This window comes from Carlito syrichta, unplaced genomic scaffold (genome assembly GCF_000164805.1).
Source record: "Carlito syrichta isolate Samal-C Ts95f unplaced genomic scaffold, Tarsius_syrichta-2.0.1 Scaffold311949, whole genome shotgun sequence".
Taxonomy (NCBI): domain Eukaryota; kingdom Metazoa; phylum Chordata; class Mammalia; order Primates; family Tarsiidae; genus Carlito; species Carlito syrichta.
This window is the reverse complement of record NW_007256045.1, coordinates 175,518-195,268: the sequence shown is the minus strand read 5'-3', so window position 1 is coordinate 195,268 and position 19,751 is coordinate 175,518. Positions and strand designations below refer to the sequence as shown.

General features: G+C 36.3%; 1 pseudogene across 1 annotated transcript in view; it reads left to right on the top strand.

Moving 5' to 3' along the window:
* The window catches only part of LOC103271864, a 60,139-nt pseudogene that overhangs the window by 3,802 nt on the left and 36,586 nt on the right, over positions 1-19,751 (top strand). The window contains exons 2-3 of the transcript XR_505079.1: positions 6,490-6,654; positions 10,988-11,022. The product of XR_505079.1 is annotated as a high mobility group protein B1-like (transcript). The remainder of the gene's footprint in view (positions 1-6,489; positions 6,655-10,987; positions 11,023-19,751) is intronic.

Sequence of the window (19,751 nt, the reverse complement as noted above, 5' to 3'; positions counted from 1 at the left end):
TCTTGTTCAAAAAAACACTCCTACAGAATTACTCCCGGGAGTAAGGGTGAAACCACCACTGTTACCAGATCTTGTAAGTTACCAGATATTACAAAAGCTTCAACTCAGGCCCTAATTATCCTAATAACATATTGATATTAGTATAGTTAAAGTGATAGGCTTCTACCATAAAACCCACCAGAAACCAAAGAAAATCCTCTTTGGTAATTACCCAGAGCCTCTGCAATTTCAAATACAAAAAATTAAGGCTCCAACAACAAAAAGAGACAATAGAAACAGACTAACAAAGGATTACGTTTTGAGTTATCAGACACAAACTTTAAAATAACTATGATTAATATGCATAGGAAAATAAATGTCAAGTTGAAAAATTTTATCAAAGTAATATCTATGACAAAGAATCAAATGTAACTTATAGAACAGAATAATAAAAACTAAAATCAGTAATGTCATGAATAGGTTTAACAAGCAATGTGATGTAGCTAGAGAGAGGATTTGTGATCTGGAATATAAATTAGTAGAAATTTACAGACTTGGAAAAAAAGGAAAATACAGAAAAGGGTTTAATATACATATGGGACATGGTGAAAAGGCCTATTATATCTATAACTGGAGTACAGACAGGATTCATGAGAAGAAGACTTATACTAAAAGAATCACCAAATGGAGTTTTTCAGCTAGAAGGAACATTATATCATCAGAAACACAGAAATGCAAAACTGAGAAGCAATATAAGACGTAAATATGTGAGAAATTTTAAATACATATTGACCATAGAAAACAATCAAAATAACACATCTTACAGGTCCCAAAATATTCGGATAATTGAATACATGAAAACAATAGAAAGGGCAGGATGGGAATATATGAAGGTACTGATTAAAATACTAATTCATATTAAATGTGTTCAGGCCTAGAGTAACCAGTAAAAAAAATAGCAAAAGATTTGTAACTAAGAAGTAAGCAGAGAGAGGTATGAAATAATATAAAAGTACTTGGATAATTCAGTTGAAGGCTAGAAAGGAGGGGAAAACAAAATATGGGAGACAGACTCTAAACAAGCCTCCAATGACTCCCACTTCCTTGCATCTATACCCTGAAAATTTCCTTCCCTTGAGTGTAGGCAGAACCTGTGACTTGCTTCTAACCAGTAGATTATGACAAAAGTAGTGATTCTGTGATTACATTACATATTACTGTAACTTACATCTTGATAGCAACCTCTCTCTATTGCTTTCTCAGTTTGCATGCTTTTATAAATCAGGAGACTATGTTACAGAAATCTATATGGCAAAGAACTGGGAACAGTCTCTGACAAACAGAAGGGAATTGAAACCTTTAATCCACTATGAAACTGAATATTGCCAACAACTACATGAAGTTGAAAACAAATCTTTTCCCAACTGAATCTTAAGATTACTGCAGTTCCACCTTAATTTTATTTTTTTGAGAGACCCTGAAGTAAGGAACCCAGTTACACACAATCCTGAGTTATTAAAAAAGTGAAATAATAAATGTGTATTGTTTTAAGACTCTAAGTTGGTCATTTATTATGCAACAATAAGGACTAATTCAGGCACATAGAATAAATGAGTAGAAAAAAATAAATTAAGTGATGCATTTTAAATAAATATACTAACAATTATATTTAATGTACATCAATAAGGGTACCTGATCTCAAACCAGGCAAGATGGGGACCAAAGAGAGTCCAAACTTTACCTGTATGATGACTGTTTGTATACCTAATCCTGAATTGCATCACACATCTTTAAAATAAAATTTAAAAATTACATTTAATGTATAAAATGAATGTTTTATTATTAAACTGTATTATCAGACTGGATTTGAACACTAGCAGGACAAATATTTTATAATTATACTGATGTTTAGATATTAGAATAATACAAATTACTTGAGATAAAGAGAAAAAATTTATAATAAAAAGTCAGTTTGTCAGGAAGATAACAATTTTAAATTTGTATGCACCTAAAAACATAACCACAAAATATATTTTAAAAATATAACAATCAAAAGGAGAAATAGACAAATCCATAATCATAGTGGGAGAGTTTAATGTACCTTACTCCCAAACAGATAAATAATTAATAATACAAAAAATAATAATCAGATAAATAATGAATGATTCAAATAAATTTCAAGATAAATTAGAAAATATTTTGATTGAAATTTAATACATTATGAAAACTAAGTAAATGAAAAAGCGAGATAATTATTAACTAGCATAGATTTTAGCAAAATTTTTCTGTAAATGGTCAGAGAGCAATATTTTCAGTTTTGTGGACCATATGGTTCGTATCACAACTACTCAATTCTACCATCATAGCACAAATGCTTCCACAGACAGTAAGTAAATAAATGAGCATAACTGCGTTTCTATAAAACTTTACTTGAAAGAAAAAGTGATAGACTAGATAAGGCCTACTTTGCTGACTAAAAGAAAAACTAAAATTTGAATAAAAAGAAATATAACCAGAGTATATTTTTAGCTCAGCAGTGAACAATACTTAGTCTTAATATTGCAAACTCTGACTATTGACTTAAGCAAAAAGTGTAATATAGTTATAATAAGAGTGGAGATGAAAAAAGAGCAAACTCTTAACTATCAAGCAAGAAACAAACTGCTTAATTTATAAATCAAGAGAGTGCTGGAAAAAAAACTTGAAAAAGTTTAAAGTGACTATCTCTGGGTAGTGTGCTTATAAAGAGGAAAGAAAGGAAGCTGCTGTTTTTTTATCATTTGTATTATTATTATTATTATTTCATGTGCATTTATTACTTAAATAAAAATAATTTTACATGATGTAAATGAGAGGGAGAGTGAGAGAGATCATTGCAATAAAAACACCCAAATGAATCAGGATTGTGTTTATACTCCTTGGCATTATACCCTTTCCTTCCAGCAAGAGGTGGAGTCTACGTCTCCACCCTCTTAATCTGGTTTGGCTTCATGACTTGCTTTAATCAATAGTATATTTAGGGATCGGAACAGAAGGCATGCTACAGTTACTGATACACGGAAATTTTGAAATCCAACTAAGGACAACTTCTCAGGTCCTCTTGCTCTAGGGGCAGAACATTTTCCTTGATTAGGCCTGACTCTACAATTTGGCAGTTGTTCCCTTATTCACCACCCTTGAAGCCAACTTCTAGGCTCTTGGCTCTGCCCTCTGGATCATGCTTCTCTTTCTATTAGAAATCACCCATGTTGAGTTCAATATTTGAAGCTAAAAAGTTTCTTCTTAGAAAAAAAAAAAATGTGCACATCCTCTGTGCCAGCAATTCTGCTTTCAGGAATGTACCCAATGGACCTACTTACACATTATGTACATATATGTATGTATCTATTTATTTTTGTTTTTTGTTTGTTTGGTTTTCTGTTTTTGTAAGTCAGGTCTCACTCTGTCACCCAGGCTGGAGCAGTGGCACAATCACAGCAACTGCAGCCTCAACCTGATGGCTCAGGCAATTCTTCTACCTCAGCCTTCCAAGTAGCTGGGATTACAGGCACACTCCACCACATCTAGCTAATACTTTGACTTATTGTAGAAAGGAGATCTTGCCATGTTGCCCAGGTTGGTCTCCAAATTTGGGACTCAGGCACTCTTCTCACCTCGGCCTCCCAAAGTACTGGGATTACAGCCATGAGCCACTGCACCTGGCCCATGTGTGTATTTAGTTACAATTGTGTAACATTAAAAAAAAAAAGCTAGAAATAATATAAGTCAATTAATGGGTGTCTGGTGTAGATCACTGTAGTGACTGACACATAATAGAAGCTTAATTAATATTTTTAATAAATGAATGTCTTGCTTATACAAAGAAATGCCTTGCAGCTATTTAAAAGAATAAGGTAAATCTACATGTTTCAATGTGGAAAATGACTCCAATATGTGTGTAAAGTGAAAGTAAGGAAGTTATATGATAGTATTTTTGTATTAAAATGTATATGTATATACATTTCTACATGCATAAAACATATCTAAAACAATATGCCCTCACCTTTAAGAATTGATATTGGGTCTAAGGAAAATGAGTGCTGCTGGGAGGGGATTTTAATTTTTGTTTTATACTCTCCTATATTGCTTGCCTTTGAACTCCTAAAGGAGTTTGCATTTATTTATTTTTTCATAACTAGCTTGTATAACTTTAATATATATGTGTATAATATGTGTGTGTATTTACATATATGCTTTTTTTCTTTTAAGAGAGCATACCACACAGAACAACCAAGAATGATCACAGGCGAACATCGGTCCTGTCTTGGTCCCAGTTCCATTTCTTTTTTATTTTTATTTATTTTATTTATTTTTTATTTTTATTTTTGAGTTGGAGTCTCACTCTGTCCCCAGGCTGGAGTGCAGTGGCAAGCTCATGGCCACTGCAGCCTCAACCTGCTGGGGTTTAGGCAGTCCTTCCACCTCAGCCTTCCAAGTAGTTGTAATTACAGGTGCACACCACCACACCTGGCTTTTTTGTTGTTGTTGTAGAGTTGAGGTCTCACCAAATTGTCCAGGCTGGTCTCAAACCCATGAACTCAGGCAATCCTCTTGCCTCAGCCTCCCAAAATTCTGGGATTACAAGCTTGAGCCACTATGCCTGGCCCCCAATTCCATTTCTAATTCTTTTTTTTTTTTTTTTTTTGAGTTGTAGTCTCACTCTGTCGCCCAAACTGGAGTGCAGTGGCCGCTCCTGGCCACCGCAGCCTCGACCTGCTGGGCTCCAGCGATCCTTCCACCTCAGCCTTCGAAGTAGCCGGAATTACAGGCGCGCGCTACCACGCCCAGGTAATTTTTTTTTTAATTTATTGTAGAGATGAGGTCTCGCCTGTCCAGCAGGTCTCGAAGCCGCGGGCTCAGGCAATCCACTCACCTCTGCCTCCCAAAGGCGCGGGATTACAGGCTGAGCCACTGAGCCTGGCCCATTTCTAATTCTTTAACTCCTTCAGTGAGGGGCATGAAAGGCTCTGAAATTGAGCTTACCAAAGAAATGTAGAATATTCTTCATATTTTGAGAGCTACACTTGACCTTATGTTTAAAACCGGTAAGTTATTAACTATTTAATGGACAAGTTGACACACACCTAAAAACAAATGACAGAACTAAGTCTTAAATCTTCAGAAAATCTTCCTTAAGTCTCCAGGAAATCATCAACAATGAAAAAATGGTTGACAGAGTAGTTGTGATTTTAAACCCTAAATCAACAGAAAAAGATCAGGAACTCAAGTTGGTCCTTTTTAGCTCCAAGATATTATTTAAGGGAAAATATTTCAATATTACTTCCTCAATCTAGCAGAGTCTCTAAATAAAGATAAGATTCATTCATTCATCAGATAGAATGAGGCTTGTTAACACTGCTTGCTAAAGAACCTCCTTAGTGTGTCAAACCTGCCAGAACAGCTTCCTTCCTCTCCTTTCACTCAATTTTAATAAAGGCAAATCTCACCACAAAGAAACACCTGTTGTTTCTAAGCAGCCATGTAAAATAAAGGGAATCATGAGGCTAAAGTAAAGATTTTTAAAAACACACAAGTTTTTATGACAAAATCAAAACCATCTCCCTTAGAACAAAAGAAGTAATGATAAGTATTTAAACCGGCAATTAAAAGGTCATATTTTCAGCTAAAAGGAAAAAATAAACATGAATAAAGGGCAATGATTTATTAAAGTCCTTAAAAGGTAAATGTTCCTTCACACACCAAAAAAAAGTCAAACTAAAATCCTAGTGATTTTTAATGGGGAAAGATGGGAGGTATAATATTTAATGCATATTTCAAAAATAATCAGTAATATTTAGTCATTTATTCAAAATTTTCTGTAAATGTTGTATAACATTAAAGAAGAGTATGAAATTTTTGTATTCATTAAGAAGGAGATCAGGCTTGGTGACTCAGCCTGTAATTCCAGTACTCTGAGAGGCCAAAGCCAGTGACCTGAGCCCACAGGTTTGAGACCAGTCCAGCCAACTTGGAGAAACTTCGTCTCTACAGTAAATAAAAAAAAATATTAACCAGGCATGGTAGTGCGCACCTGTAGTTCCAGCTACTTGGAAGGCTGAGGAGGAAGGATTGCTGGATCCCAGCAGGTCAACGCTGCGGTGGCTGTAAGTGTGCCACTGCACTATAGCCTGAGCAATGGGGTAAGACTCCAACGCAAAAAAAAAAAAAAAAAAAGGTTTAAAAAGTTCCACTCCCCATCTAGATCTACTAAACTAGAACCTCTGATATTCTTAAACCAACTTTTGAGAACCACTGCTATAAAACAAGTGCAATACACATCACACCAACACAATATGTGAATGTTTAAAATAAATTATTTAAACACATTTTAAACATGGATGTTTCGTAAATACTCAAAAAACAAACACCAGAAATCGTTCTTTTTGTAGTTTCATAAAGTGAATAATATTATTTAATAATATGATCATGATAATATTGCCAAAACATTTCTCATGCTGGTGTTATTAATAGATAGGAATCCCAGGCTCAAGAGAGGCAAGAAACTTTCTGAGGGTCACTGTACTGGAAGGGAAGAAAGTAGACTTTCAAATCAAGACTCTCCTGCCACGACCAAGGCATGCCCCACAGTAACACGTGGTTCCCATCAAGACGTCCAAGAACTGAAGCAGTTCTCAGGTGAGGAAGCCTGGAAGGAAAGCTCCTCTGATACCACCCTCTCTTTCCCCTGACTGTGATTCTATTTTAAGCACGTTCCTTTTCACAAATTTCTGTCTGGAGATCCCATTCCCTCTGCAGATTATGAGTGCATTCAGTCATTTATTCACGTCATGTTCTTTTTAATTTCCTCAGTACCCTGCCTAATATTCTGCACAGAGGTTAAAAAAAAAAAATCCATGAATATGTGTGCTTGGGACCACCTCTTTATGAGAATAAGTTGTTATGAAAATTAGGACTATGCCTCATCTCTTTACTTCTGGTATAGCAAACTCCTGGATGCCCCATTCTTCTGTGAAGGTTTTTGGCTAGGTGTGGTGGCTCATACTTGTAAATCCAGCACTTTGGAAGGAGAGGCGGGGATATTGCTTGAGCCCAGGAGCTCAAGAACAGCCTGGTTAACAGCAGACCTCACCTCTACAAAACATCAAAAGTTAGCTGGGCATGGTGGCATGCACCTGTAGCTATTTGGGAGGCTGTGGCAGAAGGCTCACTGGAGCCAAAAGGTTGAAGCAGCGTTAAACTGTGATTATGCCACTGTGTTCCAGCCTTGTGACAGTGAAACCCAAACTCAAAGATTAAAAATAAATAAAAATAAATAGATAAAATCTTCGGCGAAAAGTTTATATTTTTCTGATAAATAAGTAAAGCGTTCCCAAACTTGGTTATTCATCAGAAGTACCTGGGAAGCTCATTAAAAAATGAAATCCCCTGTACCCCACCTTAGATCTATTGAAACTGAACCTCTGTTATCCTTCAACCAGTTTTTGCCAACTATTGCAATAAGACACCATTAGAAATACATAAAACAATTTTTTATACTCAAGTATCTGTTCTTAGACTTTATGTGTTCAATTTGAGAGACTAATACAATTTAGTAGAATCAGAACAGATCTGTGTAGCTTGGAGCCAATCTGTCCTTGCTAGGAGCCAGGCAGAAAACCCAGTGATAAAGGAGTTAAGTTGTGCCTACCCACAAGATGGCAGAACTGTGCCCAGAGAAGAAATCAATAGTCCTAGATTAAGGAGTCAACTCTGCCCCTGTGCAAGTCCTACCAAATGCAGTCTCTCTAGGATTCTGTTGACATTCTGCTTCTTTCTGACTTAGTCTTCTTTGCATTTGGTTCTCTCTGCCTGTCCTTTACATGTGGCTGTCCTTTAGAATCCTGTCCTCAGTTACTCACTGAACTTACACTAACCTTGGCTCATCTCATTAGACCCCTGTGTCCTGAACAACCCTCTACATGCTGACATCTCCCATATCTGCATCTTCACCACTGTCCTCAGCTGCACTCTGATGGACAGGTTCCCAAACTTAGAAAAGTAAAACTTGACAGCCTTTCTTCATCATCAACCTATTTCTGCCAGTTAAAATGGAACACCTTTAACTTTTCACTGTTTTCTAGATAAAGGCAGATTGCCAGAAATAAAAAAATGGTTAAGCAAATTATGATACCCGCATATAATGGAGTATTACACAACAATCTAAAATAGTAGTTTTAAAAACTATGCAAAATATGAGGAAATAGAGCATGTTGTTATCAAAAAGAATACTAAATTTTATATCTATTTTGATTATATGGGAGACCAGAATATACCACCCCAAAATATGCATTAGGATTGTTGAAACTGAAAGCAGTCAAGAGAGTAGGAAATCTCTCTGGCCTCTCTCTAACTGCCTAAAAGCAACTCTTAAATTTACAGACAAAAATATCTCTCCTCCCCTCTCTACCTGGAAGGACAAAGGTTAACCACTGAAGACAACTAAAACCCTTATTGGGCTAGAGATGGCACGAGACAAATCTACATTAACAAGCTTTACTAATAAGTCTTTACCTGCTGTGTATTTGCTCTCTCAAGATTTGCTGCCCCTAGAGACTAAAATCTTTTGATTTGTCTTGTCACTGCTCTAAAAATTTACTATTTTGTCTAGAATTCAAAACCACCTCTTTGAGAATTATTCATTTCCTAGGTATCTCCCATGTAGATGTTAATAAACTTGTTTGGTTTTCTCTATTTAATCTGTCTTTTGTTAAAGGGGTTCATTCCAACTAAGAACTTGTGAGGATTGAAAAAAATTATTTTTCCTGCCCTACCACTCCAATGTAAAAAAGGTCAAAAGCATTTGTCCTAGAGCTGAAAGGGGAAAGTGACAGCTTTTTGCTATTTAGAATTCTGGTTTTTTTCCCATTAAGATGTTTCCTTATTGCTATCATTGTATCATTTACACAAATATGTAGTGGATATATGATCATCTTGATTTGTGTATTTATTCTAATCTTAATAATAAGTTTGTGGAACTAAATAATAATATAACAGCTGCTCTTTAATTTTGTAAACAATAAGATGCTAGGCAACCCACGCTGCTCTTATAAAATATTCGTTATATTAACATACCATAGAAATAATAACCACATCCATCTGCCCATATCTCACAACTCTTTGCAGAAGTAATACCATATTCTATACCAGTATATGATCATACTTAAGAGATTTATACAATTTGAGGGATTAATGCAACTACTTTGAAGATAGGGAAACTAAGGAACAGAAGAATTTGGGAAGTTAATCAAAGGCTAACCACAAATCAGAATGAATGTTCAACTCATTGATACTTACTCAACTCACAATCCGAATACATTTCAGATTTTGTGCCAGTTGTTCTTAGCTGTTAATACACAGTATAATTTTCCTGAGTAAAAGAAATATTACATTATGTTGATTCATCTTACAAAATGTTCCTTCTTCCTATTTGCTTAGGAGATTTTTACAAATTCTTATATACTCATTTATATACATGATGAATGACTTTCAGAAACAACATTGTAAACAGAATCTTTAATTTCAAGTGGTCAATTTACATGAAAAATAACAAAGTTGAAATTAAAGTGCAGTCTTACATATCTTAGCTTTTTTCTGCACTCAAAAGAATAATGACCCCTTTGGTAGGCTAATGCTGACATTGTTATGACTACAGGCTAACGAGCTTTATAAAATGACCAAAAAATAAATAAATGACTAATAAGAATCTGTTCCATGTGCAATACAATTCTAAGCCAGAGTTCTTTTCCATTACTTGGTCTATTGATTTTGTATTTTAAATAAGTGAGAACCAGAGCAAGGGCACTACTAATCTACCTTAAAAGCAGCACACTGTCATTTAAAAATAATATTATTCTAACAAGCATTCAGCCCATTTTAAGTTTGCCCCTTCACGTATGCTACACTAGTCAATTACAAGACTTCCTCTGTAAACACACAGGTCACCAGAGTTCTAAAAACTCAGAAAGTGATTGTTTCTTTGGCCATTTCCTGAACCCTAAGCAGTTACAAGCTTGAGATTATATTCCCCTTTGCCTTGATAGCTTCATCCTCCCGTCAATAAACTTATTCTGTAGACTATCTCCCATATTTTGTTTATTCCTTAAGAGCCTAAGTCATGAGAAATTTTGCAGAGGGGATTGTTTTTAACTTAAATTATTTAGGAATGTTTGGAAATACCATCTACTAATGGTTCACTAAATGATCTGCAAATTCAAGCCTCTGATTTCAATTTCTTCTTGATCAAAGCCACATTAATAAACTTTACTATTTTACTCTTCTCTAGTATGGTATTGCAGGTAAATTTTACTTTGCCCTTTACTGTGTTTTGGTTGGCTTACACAATGTTTTCATGAATCAAATCTATATAACAAAATCTGTTAAATTCACATAAAAGTCCAAATATCCAATTTCCCTAAAAAAAATGAAAAGTTGGCACACGTGGGCCTGAATTCCTATGCAATAATTCAGCTGAAGTGGATTAGAGATTACCCCTTTACAAGGCAGTGAGTCTTCAGTTGAACTTAATCCCTACCAACCTACTCTCAACCCCTGTCATATCCCTGTCATCAAGGTTTCTATCACCAGCCTAGGCAACAGGGTGAGACCTTGACTCTACAAAAATAAAAATAAAAATAAAAAAAATTAGCCGGCATGGTGCCACATGCCTGTAATCACAGCTACTTGGGAGGCTGAGGTTGAAGGATTGCCTGAGCTCAGGAGGTCAAGGCTATGGTGAACCGTGATCATGCCACTGCACTCCAGCCTGGGTGACAGACAGAGTAAGACTCTGACTTTAAAAAAAAATTCTTTTTTGAAAAAAAAAAGATTTCTATGAAACTCAGCTCACTTATATATAATTATGCTACCTGTGTGGTTTCATTTAAATTTCTGACCTCTTCTGATGAGTAGTTATCTGGCATCTGCTCTTCAGATATCTTCTGATAAAATGTTTTCTGTTTTGTTTCACTAGGATGTATTGCACATCAGATGAATTTTGGAGGAACAGTAAGAAATAACAGGTTACAAGTTCCTAACCTCAGGGAACTTAAGCCCCAGTAGCAGGGACCGAGATGCTCACAGAGATAATTCAAGGTGCTTAGCATTGAATCCTATTTAATGATTTAAAGCAAGATTTTCCAATAGAATTATAAGGCAAGTCAAACATCTGAGCCATATATGTAAGTTTTAATTTTCTAGTAGCCATATTGAAAATATTTTTTAATGTGAAATTAACTTGATAATATGTTTTATGTAAACCAATATAACCAAAATGTTGTCATTTTAACATGCAATCAATGTGGAAAACTACTTAATGAGATATTTGCATCCTGTTTTTTGTACTAAAACTTTGAAACTGGGTATTTAATTTATACTTGCAGAACATCTCAGTTTGGATCAGCAACATGCAAGTGGTCAAGAATCACACATGCCTAGTGGCTGCAGTATTGGGCAGCACAGGTCTAAAATGACAAGAAGGTCCTCATGGTGGCTCATACCTGAAATCCCAGCACTTTGGGAGGCAGAAGCAGAAGGCTCCACTTGAGGCCATCCTGGACAACATAAATAGGCCTTGTCTCTACAAAAAATAAGTAAATAAAGTGACAGGAAGCCCAGAGACGGTAGCAAATCATGTGACTAAAAAAAAAAAAAAAAAAAAAAAAAAATCAAGGAAGCCCTCATGGTGAAAGTTCCATTGGAAAATAAATAAGATGCTGATGAGTGGAGATAAACAGATTAGGATGCTGTTTACAATGGAGGGAAAGCAAAACAAAAAAAGGGACACAAATATTTGTGGAAGAGAGAACTCAGAGCAGGAGATATAACACAAGGGGAAAGGAGGGAGCTAAGACAGAAAGGGATGTTTGAACCAATTTAACAAAGATATTGTGCTGCTAAGGAGGTAAGATTTTATTCTCTGGGTAATGATGAGCCACCAAGACATTTTGAGCAAGAAAGTGTGTATTAGATATATGTTTAGGGTGGCTGGTATACAAATGCTGGACGAATGTAACTCAGATCAAGTGAGTCAGGTCTGAATTCATACCACTAGAGTTAGAATACCAGGATGGATGCTCCTGAAAGCTGATATCACCTCATTACAAAGAATGATTTTCTAAATTGTCAGAATGGCCCAAAGCATGACGTACTGGCCTAGGAGGTTGTAAATTCGACTTTGGGAAGCAGATGCCAGATAACTACTCATCAGGAATCAGGCAGAGTAGAGGAGCTCTTTTGTCCCCTGCAACACACAGATAGCACCCCTATGCTCAATTCCCTTTGAGCAAGCTGTAACTTCATGCCTTTCACTTCCATTCAAGACAGCATATTGGAATGCAAGGGAGAGAGACAGTGCTATTATTACCAAGATAACCTTGAGTCTGTTCTAATTTATTTTTTAAAAGAAAATAAATCACTCTCAACCTTTGTTGCTTTATTATTGGGAGGGGTAGAAGAAGAACATTTTATTCTCCTGGCAGCTGGTGTGAGAATTCCTCTTAGTGAGAGAACTGCCTTTGTTGGGAAAATGCTTTAGTAGGCCCACTTGGGATAGATGAGTCCTGCAAGGCAGGAATGTCACTTGAGACCCAGGATTTAGGGGAGAGGGTGAAACCACACAGTATGAGACAAGAAGAGAAATTCATTTGCTCTAAAAGAGAAGTAGAAGAAAACAAGATCAGGGTCGGGAGAAAAGAGGGAGCAGCTAGTGAAGTCACTGAGAGACTGAAGTCCTCAAATAATCAAGTTACAAACTCAGGAAATGCTTGGTGTGAGTGAATTTGGGGCAATAAGCCAGTAGAGGCACTGAATTTTGCATCCAGGTTGGCAAAGAACAAAACAAAACACTTGCAGATGCAAAACACTACAGTAGAGGACGTTACAAGAAAGCAGTCCCTAGGAATGCATAGAAATTATAGGAACACCGCGGACCGGGGTCGAAGTCAACTTAGAATTCCAAAAGGCAGGGTGACACCGCTGATCTCCTTGGTAACATGACACTGGTCTGCATTGCTCATAGCAATAGAATTCACATCTGTCTGGACTCCCAGGAACATCAGATGACCGTGATTAAAAACAGTCATTATAAAGGGTAGTCAGCACTAGACTTCGGATTGGCAGAGACCACCTCATGGACCCTCTCATCCCTAACTTGGCAAGACAACTGTTTTAAGTCACCACACCTCACATGCTCTAAACCACATAAGTTTTCTTCCTCCAGTGTTCCTCCATTCCTGGTACGAGGAGATGGTACTCCAATGTGTTTTCAGATTTGTAAAAAAATAATGCCATACCTCCTGAAGTGCCCATTTTAGTTGATCATAAATAATTGAAAATTTGGTTATTTTTAAGCATGGATAGATTTTAAAATTATTGTTAGACTATTATTACTTAGTATTAGATTGTTAAAATAGGCATTCAAGTTTAAGATAAAACCTGTAGGCTCCAAAGGAATGGCATGCATTGAATGTTCCATGCTTCATCACCAGAGCTCAGGGGTATATGTTTCTCTGTCCACTGCTGTAAGGATACTTCAGGAGACAAGTCTCTGAAGCCATGGTCTAAAAAGTCACACCGAGGGCTCACTAAAGCCAATGCTTAAGATCAATTGTCACTTGGCAGCTGTTTGCAAGTTGCCTTATGTTTTATTCCCCAGTTTCCAAGCAACCCTGAAGACCCACCTGGTCAGCAGCATAAATCAGCTTCATGATCATCATCACATGACATGTAAAGGCTCACACAAATGCAGTCATCTGTCTACAAGCTTCGTATGAAACTAGAAAAATACAGATGTTACCTGTTGTCTGCTGCTTTCAGCCTGGGTGCTACCATCTAGCTGTGGACTCACATTTACTAGAACATACAAGCACAGGCCCCTGAACCTTGGGGAGACTGAGTAAAGCAAAATTACACATAGGCTGATGTTGTGCTGCTGATTGTGTGATCTGTAGACTGGAATGATTCAGAGAAGAAAATCAGTCTAACATGGTAACCAACCCACAGGCTCTGGAAACAGACTCTACGGGTCTAAATTCTAGCTCTGCTACTTCTTAACAGTGTGACTCAGCAAATTATTTAAGGGCTCTGTTTCTCAGTTTTCAACATGTGAAGTGGAGGAACTAATCTGTAGAGTTTTGAGAAAAGTTTAATGAGATAATAGTTGTATTTATTCAAGTGCAAGGTGCAGAATAAATGCTCAGTAAAGGCCATCTTTCTCTTTCTTTCTCTTTCTCTTTAATTGAAAATGTGCGACAATACACAATTGTGTGTCCTAGGCATGGTGCAACAGATGAAGGCTACATACATGCGAATCAAAATGCTCTCAGACTATTTGTGTCCTGTAGTTCAAGGCAGGTTGTGATAAGCACTATAATAGAGCTAATAAAATACTAGGAGAATATTAACCTGAAGTCATGGATGGGTCTTATTCATCCTGGTACTTTTAGCATATTTTATCCAGTATCCAGCACAAAATCAAACCTCAATAAATAATCAGAGAAGAAACAAATGATTTATAGACCAGGGGAGGACAGAATTAAGAAAGGTTTCAGAGGAAGTCTTGGTAAGGCACATGTGATTTCAGAAGGATTTCAAAAAGGAATAAGAGGATGGAAGTTAAGGAGGACAAAAAAGAAATCATGGAAATGGGTAGAAAGCAGGACAAGGAGAGGCAGGCTTGTTACGCATCTACAGTCCTGCTGTCAAAAGAATTTCAAGTTTTCAAAAAATTATCCTTGACCCTATGGAGATTATGGCCTGACCTTAGCAAGGGTGAAAGTGGAAACCCATTTTCAAGCTATGTACATCCAAGAGAACCTCAGACACGTCCAAGGTCTGGACTTCCTGGAGATAATAGAAAACATGTTTCGTGTTCCTTTAGAAGAGCTGTCCCATTCTAGGCTCAAACCACCCAAACTATCAGGAATGCACTCCAGGTTTCATACTTTCTCTTGCGTCAGCAGCTTGCAATGATTGTCTTTTCCTTTTCCAGATTCCCCAAATCAGCCATCTCTCCTCCTCTCCCTGCTTGACCTACCTAACTCCCCTCTGCTGTAGAGGACTCAGTTCAGGTATGGCCTTCTCTGAAAAGCCTGACTTTCCCCCACAGTATCCAAATCTGGGGGAAGGACCCACCCATGCTATTTTGTTAGCAATCCACACTCATCCCAGTATTGCTGTATATTGCAATTGTCTGATTATTGGGTACCTTTCAGTATCCCACTGTAAGTTCCTCAAAGGCAGACACTACGTCTTATTTGTTGGTAAATGTTTGACCAATTAAGAACTGGGAAGAGCTGGGCTCGGTGTCTCAGCCTGTAATCCCGTGCCTTGGGAGGCTGAGGTGAGTGGATTGCCTGAGCCCATGGGTTCAAGAACTATCTGGGCAACTTGGCTAGACCTCATCTCTACAATCAAATAAAAAATTAGCCGGGCATGGTAGCGTGCGCCTGGAGTTCCAGCAACTTGGAAGGCTGAGGCGGAAGGATTGCCGGAGCCCAGCAGGTCGAGGCTGCGGTGGCCAGGAGCGGCCACTGCACTCCAGTCTGGGCGACAGAGAGAGACTCCAACTCAAAAAAAAAAAAAAAGAACTGGAAAGAAAGTTGAAATTCCCTTCAATCACAAAGTGTACAGATTGAATATACTATATATGTCATTTAGGCAAACTATGTAAACTATAAATGGCCTCTAGCTGAGGCCATTTATAAATTGACGAGTAATGTATAACTCAACCAGTGATTACCATTATCAGTTCAAATGCAGCTTCCCCTAGAACATGGGCTAAAAGTTCTAATGTGCCTCATCTTTCCCATTCATACGGTCTTACAGGATCCCAATTCCAGTCCCTCAAAAAAGTTTACTAGCACTCCTTCCTTCTATCCTTAAAAGAATAATTGACTGTTCACAAATCAGTTACCAGAGAGAGAAAATTTCAATTAAATATGTTGTGCTAGGATGTGAGGAAGCAGGCAACCTCATACACAGTTGGTGGAAAGATAACTTACTATCAAAATTACAAATGCACATACATTTGTACATGCTAGGAATTTATCAAGAGGATGTACTTCGTGCATGCAAAGTCACAGATGTAGGAGGTTGCTCGCTTACATTTTGGAGGTGAATTTTTGTTGTGGTGGTAAAATATTTATAACAAAATTTACCATTTTGACCATGTTTAAGTGTACAGCTCAGTGACATTAAGTACATTCATATTGTGTGTAACCATCACCACCATCCATTTCCAAACTTTTTTATCTTGTCAAACAGAAACTCTGTACCTATTAAACAATAACTGCCCATTCCCCCCTACCCTCAACCCCTGGGAACCACTATTCTACTTTCTGTCTGTAGAGACAGAAAGAATTTGGTTATTCTAGGTATCTCATGTCATAGAATTATACAATATTTGTTCTTTGTGTCTTATTTCACTTAGCATGTTTTTGAGACTCATCTATGTTGTAGTATGAATCAGAATTTCCTTCCTTTCTAAGGCTCAATAATATTCTATTATATGTATATACCACATTTTGTTGATCCATTCATCTGCTGATAGACATTTAGGCTGTTTCTACATTTTGCCTATTGTGAATAATGCTGCTTTGAACATTGATATACAAGGTATGCAACTACCTGTTTGAGTCCTTGCTTTCAATTCCTTTGATAATATACCTATGGAATGGACTTGCTGAATCACATGGTAATTCTAGGTTTAACTTTTTGAGGAATCACTAAACTGTTTTCACAGTGGCTACATTATTTTACTTTCCAACCAGCAATGCACAACAATCCTTGCTTTTTTTTTTTTTTTATAACAGCAGAAGATTCAAGGCAACTTAAACATCTATCATAGGTAACTGATAACTGACGTATGTTGAATCTTCAAAACAGAATACTATGCAACTGTTAAAATAGAACAGAGATTCTTCTGTGTGAATAAGGAAAGAGTTGCATATATGAAGTGAAACAAAATATGCAGAACAGTAGTATGCTATGCCATCATTTATGTAAAAGAAAAGAAAAATATTTATACATGTGAATTTGCTAAGAAAAATATAAGATAGCACTGGAAGGATAATTGAGAAGTTCATCACATTGCTTCTTAGAAGAGGAGCTAAGGGGGTAGGGCAATGCAGAAAAGACAAAGAGTTTTCACTGTTTAACCTTTTCGACTTTTTAAATATTGGAGCATATGATTACATGATCTGCTTGACTATTAAATTTAAAAACTAAATAAAATGCAGTGAGTTTTCTAAGAAAAATACATTTAGCCCTTCTTCCTATTGTGAAGGTCCACACCACTGCCCGAGAGCAGGTAAAGGAGAGATTTTATCCATAGCAATACAACAGGCATCTGAGAAAAGCTTCCTCTTTTGCTTTACATGCTTTCTCCACACCTACTCCCCTCATCCTCCTTACTTTCTACAAGCACTTGAACCCCAAATTTAACCTGCTCCCTCATGGACCTTTCTCTTTATCTCCCCACAAGGGAACCTGACCTCACAATTGTTTTGTGAAAGCCAGAGACCCACTCTAACCTTCTGGCAGTAACTTTTCCCAAAAAAGTAAAGACAGGAAGTGAACATGTCAATCAAACATATTGACTCTAAAGATCTTTTACCTAATATGGTAAAATTAGAGCATTGAAGTAAAAGCACGGGAGATATGAAAGTAAAGCCACTGCCTTATCTTTGAAATGCTTTACTATCTAGATGTGTGTGTGACCCTGTCTCTTCAGCACTCTAGATTAAGAAATGAGGACAGTGTCTTCTTCAGTACCTTTTAGTAAACACTGAAAAAGCATAGTAGCTCATCATTATAGGCAAGACCATAACAATGGCAGAGGAACAAAAAGTCAAAATTTTATCTTTCCATTATCTAACCAGATCATTCAACAAATACACATCTTTTAAAATGATTGTTTCCTGGGACTCCCTTTTAGATAATGCAGCAATATTCTCAACTTGTGCTCCTTATTGACTACAGGTCTTGAATTAGTTACATATGCTTTGAGTTGTCTGCCTTTTTGCATCCTTCTTGAAAATCTACAGTTGATAATCACAAGATTCAAGCTGCGGTAAAATATTGTCAGTATTTTTAAGCATCATTTGGCCAAAAACATTCCTTAGGGACACATGCACTCATGCACGCACGCGCGCGCGCACACACACACACATACACACACACAGAGGCAGATGAGTCATAGACAGACTGTAGCATCTTATTTTGAGATTTCCCTGCCCACTATAATATTGCCACACATCTGGCCCATCTTCAAAATGGTGACTCGTTGGAGCAGCATTCACACTACTCTCCAAGGCTGAGTGGCACTAATGCAAAAGTGATATGACCCTCCCTGCTCCTTACTTCCAGAGTTCACATGGGAATCATGAAAGGAAATATTAAAATAAAAGCCAGTGTGGAAACACGTGCATTCATAATCTTAAATAAAGCTTTAAAAGCATTTATTTGTTCCGCGAATTTAATTGGTGTGGAAATATTAGTGTAGTTATTTGGAAAAACTGTAGATTTAAAGATTTCAATGCTATAACTTAAAGTTTTAATCAAAAGGGCAGGTGGTGATGATCAGAAAAAAGTGTAACAGAGCAGTTTTTTAGAGGAAAAAAATGTGTAATAAAGATTTTAAGTGGTGCCTAATAGTGAAAAGTTGACTGTTAATATATTCAGCTGGTGTTTAAACAAAATTTACCCTGCATGCTTTCATAGCAAGAGTGTTATCTAAACCAACAGAAAATAATACATTTATCGTTCCTCAGTATTTCTATACTATTCACCTCAAAATTTTGCATTTTAAAGGGCTTCTATTTTCTCCTAATAAATTTTGCTATATAGTGTCAATAAACAAATAATAATATATGTTTTGTATATTTCAAGTTAATTCTCTTATCTCCCTATATGTAATTTTATTTCTAAATTGTTCTTTATATAACCAATCCTTACTTTTAAAAATGTATATAATTTAAAGTATAATTTTAAAACTGACCATAAGTATAAATGTAAATGAATGTGAATATGAACCATAATTTATAATCAATTTAACTTTTCTATAGCCATTCAGTTAAATACTTAGTATTTTAACAGGAACATTTAAAATTAAATCTCATGAATTAAAATATTCCTTTTATAAGAAATCGAGTAGTTTTATAATAAGAGTGTTTTCTTTAGAAGAAGAATGATGAATCAACAGCATTAGATAGCACCAAGTATTGACAATGAAATGAGAGCAAAACGTGTTTGTTTCTATGATGATGTGGGTGTATTTTACTCTGTTATTAGAAAACAGTACAAAAACATTACCCCTGAATCAGTAATTTGAACTCACTGTTATAACTGTCAGATAAGCGAAAGTTTCTGAGGCTTTTGAAATAATAACAAATATGTACATTGTCATTTCAAACATAGATTCTGTAGATTAGTGGCTTTCCTCAAAGGGGGGAAAAAAAGCCAAAGTCAACCCAAGCCTACTATTGAGTAATAGCTTAAACATCTAATTTCAGATTTGCTAAAAATAATGTATTCAAAGGTAAGGTAAGCATCTTTTGTTTTAATGCTGCTGTGAAAGAGCAATGTGAAAAAATATGTAGTAAGAGCAGAACAGGTTTAAATATGTATAACTAAATCATTTTTCCTGTTTCATTGGATGCAAACAACTTCAGAAATAATTCAACAGAGCTAATTTACCCTATAGTTTTGACCCTTAAATACATGATCCCTCAAATGAA